The sequence below is a fragment of the Euprymna scolopes genome, chromosome 5 (genome assembly GCF_053919585.1).
Source record: "Euprymna scolopes isolate OS-2025 chromosome 5, ASM5391958v1, whole genome shotgun sequence".
NCBI classification, from domain to species: domain Eukaryota; kingdom Metazoa; phylum Mollusca; class Cephalopoda; order Sepiida; family Sepiolidae; genus Euprymna; species Euprymna scolopes.
Window position 1 is genome coordinate 159,494,663 of NC_136486.1, and position 10,000 is coordinate 159,504,662.

At 29.3% G+C, this 10,000-nt stretch overlaps 1 protein-coding gene and 1 pseudogene across 2 annotated transcripts in view; both read right to left on the minus strand.

The window, feature by feature from the left end:
* The window catches only part of LOC145277023 (uncharacterized), a 257,832-nt gene that overhangs the window by 36,324 nt on the left and 211,508 nt on the right, over nt 1-10,000 (minus strand). The gene's annotated exons all lie outside the window — the stretch shown is intronic.
* Nucleotides 4,991-5,108, minus strand: LOC145277149 (5S ribosomal RNA; annotated as a pseudogene).

Genomic DNA, 10,000 nt, shown 5'->3' on the forward strand with positions numbered 1-10,000 from the left:
AGATAAATGAAAAAATGCCAAATAGTACATTTTGACGTCCTAGCAGTTCAATGGTGAGAATCAAGGAAACCCTAAAAAGTAGCAACTATACTGAACTTGCCAAGGGGCTGAAAGGAATATGGAACGTCAACAAAGTCAAAATAAATGTAATACAAGACTAAGGTCAATAGGCATCTCCTGTCTTTGTGATAAATAGTTTTCGTTTACGCTACCTCCTTACATCAAATGGCTTCATGCCTTGTATCGAGCGATTTCTATAAAAACTACTACTAAACGTAGAAGCACTAGGAACGTCCTGAAAAAACTGGATAAAAGACTGGGAAAATATTGAAATCAAAGAGGAGATAGAGTGCGCAATGAAACACTATAAAGTTATGGAATACAGAACGGCATTTTACGGGAGGCAGTCTATCATATCTGTATCATATTCAAGATATCACAGAACAATATAATCCAGAGTTACAAGGCCGGACATAAATCCATAACCAAAAAATATTGTCCACTTTCAAATTAATTGAAATAGATCATTGTACAATCGAGACTAAAACACATAAAATTACATGAAATAAAAGAGAAGAAAAAGAAACAACAGGATGATGGAATTTTTAATTCAGAGGGGGAAAAAATAAGAACTTTTTCTCTCATGAGGGATTTTATATCCAAAATTAATTTAAAAATAAAATAAACAAAATTCTTTTTTTTTTGCATCTAAAGGCGTGTTTTTAAAACAGTTTTCATGTGCGTTCTTTATTTTTCAAACAAAAGGAAAAATAAAAATTAAAAAAAACATTCGATATTAGAATTCATATCAACAAGATATAATTTGTTCACAGACGAAAAACGGCGAACAATCGCAAATCAATGACGAACAAACGGATCAATGTAATCTCATATCACAGCAGTAAGTAAAAAAAGCTTTCTCAACTCGTCGTTCTTTCCTTCTTACTTTCGTAATAGTTACCACACAATGGACTTTCTTTTGTAACTTAGAGCAAGATTTTAGCAGCAGACAACTCGTTAACTTTTTTGGCCCTAAGTTTTCTTTTCGCTTTTCCTAATAAAAATGTTTGTTTCTTTGTTTGTTTCTACCCATCAAGTCTTTTCTCTTCTCTGATTTTTAAAAATTTCTTTTTCTTTTTTTTTTTTCTTTTGTTTGCTTTTCTAACATTTTTATACGTCTCAGTGATCTTCATTGGAAGTGATGATAATGATTCCGATAATATATATATATATATATATATATATATATATATATATTGTCATGAGTACTTACTCATTCACTTATAATGGATCTTTCTAACATTATAAAAACCTCGAAAAGTAATACTTTCGTGGCTAATTATCACGACCTAATGCGAGACTGTTTAACTTAATAGTACAACATGCCGACAACCTTTATTTATATTCATTTTCTTTCTACAATATATTCTTTCTACTAAAACCTCGTCTTTAATTATGACCTTTGAGGAAAAACGGAATTTTACACGCCAGTATTTTTTACAGCAACTGGCAATAATGATTCGATAACGCACATTGAAATTAAATTTAAAAATTACTTAATGTTCCACATTTACTGGCGACAATGTATTCGAACTAACAACGTGGTATTCAAAAGCGGAAGAAAAGACCCGTATTTGAAAAACTGCTTCCAATACAAACAAAATTAAGGATCTCTATTGTCTCTAAGAAACATTATGACACAGGAAAAAATGTTTGCTACAAAACGTACAAAAACAACAGTCTTTTCCTGAAAATTGGGCACGGTAGACAAAAGAATCAAACAACGTTTCTATGTATTCACTGTTTTGTACAATGTAATTTTCTTACCTACACTTGGTGTTCGCGTCGTTCTTTATGACTATTTTCTAAGGCTACAATTCACGGTCCTAGATATGACCTTAAACTATATCCGATGGTGAGGCCCCACCTTGTGAGCCTTGTGGAGTGTGGAGCCACCATTTAATTGCTCCCAGATCCACTCTGACCCGGAGTGGTAGTACCTGTTAGGGTCCCAACTATGGGTTAAACAGAATCTGACTTTTAAAAAAAATATACTCCATAAAAATCGTTCCTCAAAATAACTAGATTCGGCATTAAATAACCTGAAAAAGGTTGATATGCCGTAAAACAAAAACAACCAACCAACCAAGCTACAATTCACACTTACATATATCTGATTAAATGGATAATTTTCTTTTTCGTTATTTTCCTTAATCATATTCATGAAAGTGTTTGATATAGTGTAAACCTTGATATAATAGACCGAAATATAAGAAAAAGGATTATAAGAGAGGTTTTCTCTTGTCTCAAATTAGAGCCTGTGTTAATATACAGTGTAACCCGGATATAAGCGTGACCTGATATAAGAGTGTTGTAGGGATAAGAGGTATCTTATATCCGGGTAACATTGCACTAAAAAAAGAAATATCAGATCTATACTCTGTGAATTAACATTATAGACCCAGAAACTAGTTTGTCGAGTCAAAACAAGGATTAAGAAACTACCGAATAGGTAAAATTCTGCTAGCCTTAGAGATATAAAGATAATGAATGGCTGACTAAATACACACAAAAAACACAGATATATAAATTTAGGTATAAATATATATGCACATATAAATGTGAGAAAATAATTGTTTTTACACGTACGTGTTCACAGTATGAGCTCGACGATTTTTAACATAAAACAACAGAGCATACATAAACATTATTAAGCTATATTGCACAGATTATGAGATAAATTTATTATTGAATTTATTATTGTTCATATATTTTTTTCTCTGGAGGATGATCGAGAAAATTCATCTACGATATAAAACTTTGATTACTTATCAATTTACTTTATGTCATTCCCATAAATTAATTCAATCTAAAAGCAGTTATTTATTTTTCATTTTTAAAACCATATTAAGTTTTGTTTATCTTAATAATAAATCATTAATGCGTATTTATTTGCATGTATTTTTCATCTATATATTTATATTCAACGTTTACTTTTAAAGAAAGTTAGATATCATCGTAAAAGTTTCGTTAATATTTTCATACGCAAAACTTTCTAAAATTTCATATTTGTAATATTTGTATTAAGCATTCTTCAGTTTATGTATATTTTGAAGTAATCTCTTTTTAATTTGACATGAAAAGATATCACTTATAAAAAATGTATTTATATATTTACAAATATATTAGATTAATGTAATTCTTTAACTACCAACTATTCTGGCCTTTTCACTGAGGTTGTATTGTGCGTAATCTTATGAATCTGTTAGCTGAAAAAGATGGCTACTAGAATGGATAGTACAGTATTGATGTTTTTTTTTCTTGAATTTAATGTAAATTGCTCGTTTTGTGTTTTTTTTTCTTTGTTGTTTTTTATATATATTTCTGATTGCGTACGTTGGGTTTCGAGATATTTAAAAAAATGTCTTAATACGTTCAAAACTTGTAGACCTGATTTTATCCATTGGATAATAATTAACTAAATCTTGAGCTGAACTTGACATTATTTTTTCCAACCTCTATGACAAATCATTTTATGTATATTGCATTCAGTGTAATACTAGTAGGACCGGTAGAAATTCCACAGGGGACTCATATGTAATATACTGATGTTGGCATTATGTAGATGTTTAGTGTAAATAGAGACGCTCTGATATTATTGCAGCTTTTTTTATATAACTGCAAAAGTATTTATCTAAGCGAGCACAAATACCCAGAAAAGTCCGGTCGCAAAGTACACTTAAATATAATATTTTAATTCGTGCAGATTCCGTATATATATAATTATAGAGTTAATGTACTGTCGATTTTTATAAATTATAAAGTTGTGATTTCAAAAATAAAAAATAGCCATATGACTTGGATGCATTAGCATGAATCGAAACCAAAATAAAAACATATATATATATATATATATATATATATATATATATATATATATATATATAACTTGAGTTCCTTAAGCCATAATCGAAACCAAAACTTATGAAGAATTCTTGATGCAATTATTTATAAAAATATATATATTACTGGACTGGCATTAGTTATAATCGAAACCGAAACCAAAACTTATGAAGAATTCTTGGTCAAATTATTTATGACAAGAAATGGAAGTTCATAACAGTTATGTAACCTCGACGTAAGCGTGACACAGAAAAGAACACACACGCTATCGTATTAATATATAGATGAGAATTCCCTCTGTGGTACCAGTTTTCAAACACTCGACTAAACGAACTGACTGTAAAATTATCCTTGCTTAAGTGTCTCGCAACTTTAATCTTTTAATCATTACAGTTTACCAACTCGAAAATTCTAAACGTCTTTCTTACACGAAATATGGATTTAAGACAATCCTCTTCTATTATAAGCATGATGACTCGTGACTCCTTTGTAAAAAATATCCTAACAATCATCTCTGAACTCGTATTCTATACATAATGGTTGTCGTCGTTGGCAAAACTCGAATATGACTATATATTTTGCTCATTAGAATCGAGCCAGTCTAGCTATAAAGTATTTTAGGTGATTCACGAGGGTCAACATCGTGTCGCACACACTTCAGATGTCACCATTCACTGCGGCAAGCATGTGTTATACATGCAGATTCAAAAAGGTATCTTGCAGCAGGTTTCCAGTACACATTACGTGGAGTACAATATGAGGAAGGTTACCTTTACATCATTACGTTGACTACCGTCTTGTCTATACACAATATGAGGTAGTTAAAGCTAGGGCGATAGTGCTTAATATATCTAAAGCATCCAGAATATCCAATATGAAAGTTCTGCATGAAAAATTATTTCATACGATATTAAGCTTTTATAAAGCAATGGTTGAGTTCCTAGAAAATGACCTCCAGTTTGTAGTAAAATTGTGTGGCAAGGGTTGCGCAATCTACAACCACACCTCTCCTAAATCGGCACTGCTAAAGTCCACTGGCAAGAAGAAGTCCAGGACGACTGGAAACAATGCCTAGATAAGCGGAGAGCACATACTGCATCTGGAAGTCCCAAATGGTCACCCATCTGGTACTGGCCAGGCTCATCGTTGCTTAACTTCGGTGATCTGACGGGAACCGGTGTGTAAAACGTGATTATGCCGTAAAAAAAATAAAATAACAGCTTGGGGTTAGTGCTAAGTTTCATTTAACAATAATTTCGCAATGTTCATCAATATTGCGAAATTATTTTAAATAGTCTTTCATTTTGATAAAAGTGAATTCTCTATGATTTTGCAATTTTGATTGGCAATATTATGAAATGATTGGCAATATTATGAAATGATTGGCAATATTATGAAATGATTGCCAATATTATGAAATGATTGGCAATATTATGAAATGATTGCCAATATTATGAAATGATTGCTAATATTATGAAATGATTGCCAATATTATGAAATGATTGCCAATATTATGAAATGATTGGCAATATTATGAAATGATTGGCAATATTATGAAATGATTGGCAATATTATGAAATGATTGGCAATATTATGAAATGATTGCCAATATTATGAAATGATTGCCAATATTATGAAATGATTGGCAATATTATGAAATGATTGGCAATATTATGAAATGATTGCCAATATTATGAAATGATTGCCAATATTATGAAATGATTGGCAATATTATGAAATGATTGGCAATATTATGAAATGATTGGCAGTATTATGAAATGATTGCCAATATTATGAAATGATTGCCAATATTATGAAATGATTGCCAATATTATGAAATGATTGGCAATATTATGAAATGATTGCCAATATTATGAAATGATTGCCAATATTATGAAATGATTGGCAATATTATGAAATGATTGGCAACATTATGAAATGATTGGCAATATTATGAAATGATTGCCAATATTATGAAATGATTGCCAATATTATGAAATGATTGGCAATATTATGAAATGATTGCCAATATTATGAAATGATTGCCAATATTATGAAATGATTGGCAATATTATGAAATGATTGGCAATATTATGAAATGATTGCCAATATTATGAAATGATTGCCAATATTATGAAATGATTGGCAATATTATGAAATGATTGCCAATATTATGAAATGATTGGCAATATTATGAAATGATTGGCAATATTATGAAATGATTGGCAATATTATGAAATGATTGCCAATATTATGAAATGATTGGCAATATTATGAAATGATTGCCAATATTATGAAATGATTGCCAATATTATGAAATGATTGGCAATATTATGAAATGATTGCCAATATTATGAAATGATTGCCAATATTATGAAATCTGTATACTTACTCTTCTACACTTCTATAAATCTTGATGACAAGGGAAATTCAATAAATTAGAGTTATAACGATTCATAGACTGTACAATAATGCAGACACTTAAATGTAATGTAAATAAACATCTGTCTGCATTATTATCTACTTAGAATACCTTTGTAGATACAGTTCCTAATTCATGGTAGCCTCTTGCCTCTTACCTCTTGGGGGGGGGCAATGCGTCTTGTTTGGGGTGAGCCACGGAAAACGAGAAATCGGTTGTGGCTAGGGTTTGGTTGGGGTTAAGTTTTATTTAATGAACATTCTGAAATTACACTAAAATAAACTCCAGTTTTACTAAAAATTACTTTTCCATGTTCTTGTTAAATTTATTTTCAATGTTTTGAAAGCGTATTCTTACTCTACTAATAAACTTGTTTTAAAGTAAAAATCAATGAATTGAACGAGTTTTTAACTATTCAAAAAGTTTCTAAACTCGTATATTCAAACACTTTTTATAACTTCCATTGCAAGAAGATTTGTCATTTAAGTCGTAGACGAAAATAAAGAAAAAGAAAGACAATTTCAACACAATGAGTAGCGAATTGCTGCAAATTCGATTCAATTATTTATTTTGTTGTCAGGTTAAATTTGCTTTCACCTTGGAAAGACAATGCGTCGCCGCCACCTGTTTCAAATGGAATAACTCGGGTGAATAGTAAAAGAGCTTAAAAAATCATTTGACAACAAAAACAATAACATTTGCGACGTTTACTATAATTTAATTAAGCCAAGGATCAAACGGATTGCTCCTCTATATATTTTATAGCGGTATTCAAATGTAACAACCGTCGAAATATTTAATATTATAAATTACTTTCCTCTATACATTTATATAGATATACTAGCCGGACGTCCGGCATTGCCTAGTCGTAAGATACGCTTAAATATGATATTTTAATTCATGCAGATTACGTTTTTATTAATCTAGATGAATTCCCCATCGATTATTATATTGAATAATGCTATTATATAGTAGTGAGATGAAAACTATATATATATATATATATATATGTGTGTGTGTGTATATATATATATATATATATATATATATATATATATATATATATATATATATATATATATATATATATATATAGCGGCGGCACGGGTGGCATTTTGATAAGGTAAAAATATAAATAAAAATAAATGAAAGCTAACAAAAAATCTGAAATTTTATGCCGAAAAGGTTGTAAAACATTGTGACTTTTAGAGATATCGGAATCAGAAAAATGTGTCCCTATTTTATGAACGACACATGTCAGGAGCGGCATTTTGAGAGGTTGAAAATAGAAAATAAATAAAAGCTAACAAAAAATCGGAATTTTTTTTGCCGAAAAGTTTTTAAAAAATCAGAAACTTTTTGAGGTATTGGAATCGGAAAAATGTATTTCTATTTTACGAGCTGTCCATGTCAGGGAGCGGCATTTTAAGAGGTGAAAAATAGAAAAAAGAAAAATAAATAAATAAATAAAAATAAATAAAAGTTAACAAAATATCTTAAATTTAATACCGAAAAGTTTGTTAAAAAGTCGGAACTTTTGGAGGTATTGGAATCAGAAAAGTGTGTCCCTATTTTACGAGCGGCATATACCAGGTGGCGGCATTTGGTGAGGATAAAAATCAAAAATAGAAAACATAAATAAAAGCTAACAAAATATCTTAAATTTTATACTGAAAAGTTTTTAAAAAAATTAGAACATTTAGAGACATTGAAATCGGAAAAAATATGTCCCTATTTTACGAGTAACGAGTCAGGAGCGGCATTTTGAGAGAGTAAAAATAGAAAAAAGAAAAATAAATAAAAGTTTACAAAAATCTGTAATTTTATACTGAAAGGCTAAAAAATCGGAACTTTTGGAGATATCGGAATCGGAAAAATGTGTATCTAATTTACGATTTCAAAACCGATTGTTTTAAATTTTTAATTTAATTTTTCATTATTGCTACTAATGAGAAATATTTCTTGTTTTTAACTTATCACTAAAACTAAAATGATAATAACATCGAAATACGATGTAAATTTATTTTATTTTAAAAACAAAGTTTTAAAAATGTTGCATAAATTCTCTAGGTAACCTTTTAAATAAGCGGTTGATTTACATGTTCCAAAAAATGTTGAAAAATTAAACAAAACATTTTTGTCAAAAAAAATACTTTCAAACATCGCTGATAATTAAATGACACAATGGTAAATTAGCAAAGAAAATTGCGTAATTTTGGAATTGTGGAAACATTAAGCAAGTACGGAATAAACATCGACTGTAAACAGATATTATGATCGTCATATCAAGAGATATCATTTTAAATGGGAAGTAAGCGGTACACCTCAAATACTATTTAAGCGACTTTCTATTCTATAGTTTTAAATTCTGCTGAATTTCTGTCATGTTTCGAGCAATCACGGAGTAATTGATTTTTTTTCAAACTATTAACACGATTTTATAATCACTGACGCATTTATGATTAAACCGAAATTTATTATGATGAATTAATTCTGGTAATAGGATTTTATTTTTTTTATTTTTTTTATTAATATAATAATCGTAAAAGATAATAAAAGAAAAGTCTCCTTAGAACGCGTACCTAACTTAGAAAAATCAATTTACTTGCTTTTAAACAAGAGTAAATATTTAAACAAATATATATTTTTGTGAGAGACACTTTAATACTATTTAAAACTATATCGTCTTTAAGAATATTCTTAAACTCTATCTTCAATTGACATTTATTCCGCATATGCTTAATTTTCATACTTTTCTAAAATTAGTTCCCTGCTGTCTAATTTTCCTAAATTTAATTGAATTAAAATAAAAATAAAAAAGTGATTTTTAATGTTTTTGATTCATTTAGGATTTTATCTGTTTTTGCTTTAATTAGGTTGGGGGTTGTGTCCGGTCCTTTTGTCTGATCCCCTAAGTGTATATATGTATATATACATGTGTGTATATATATATGTGTATACATGTATATATATATATTTGCGGGTGTGTGTGTGTGTGTGTGCATACTAGTGATGGGACGATTCAAAATTTTTTCCCAGCTCCGATTCAATTACCAATTCTGTATTAAATTCCCGATCTGATACGATTCCCGACTCCGATTCCGATTTCGATTCTTTGTATATATATTTAATTAATGATTTGTTACTGTCTTTTTTTTTCGAATTACTCTAAAACCTTCTTATATCTGCACATATTTTTGCAAATAAAAAATGCACTTAGTGTGTGAGTAGGAGGGACATATATTAAATATACGGAGGGGGGGTTAAATATTTTTCGCAAATGTTTTCCTTTTAATTGATCTAAAATGATGAAACGACTAAAAATGCCGATTTACATTTGTCATTAGTTGGCAAAATGCTATTTAAATATTTCAGAAACAATTGAAAATAATTAACGATTGTTATGCAAAAAGAACGGTATATGAATAGAATAGTTGACAAAGTCCCCTCTCCAATTTAAACATGAGTGTCTAAATAACATAGTTACTATATGGGAAACAATTCTTAACTTAAGAACGGATGTTAATATATTCTTAACTATTCTATACATTCTCTCTACCAAAGAATGTTCATGTGTTTACCCTAATCATCAATAATTGCCCTGTTATTACTACTGACAATATTTTAGATATGTAGTAGATTGATATGTTTTAATGCAAAATAAAAACAACGAAA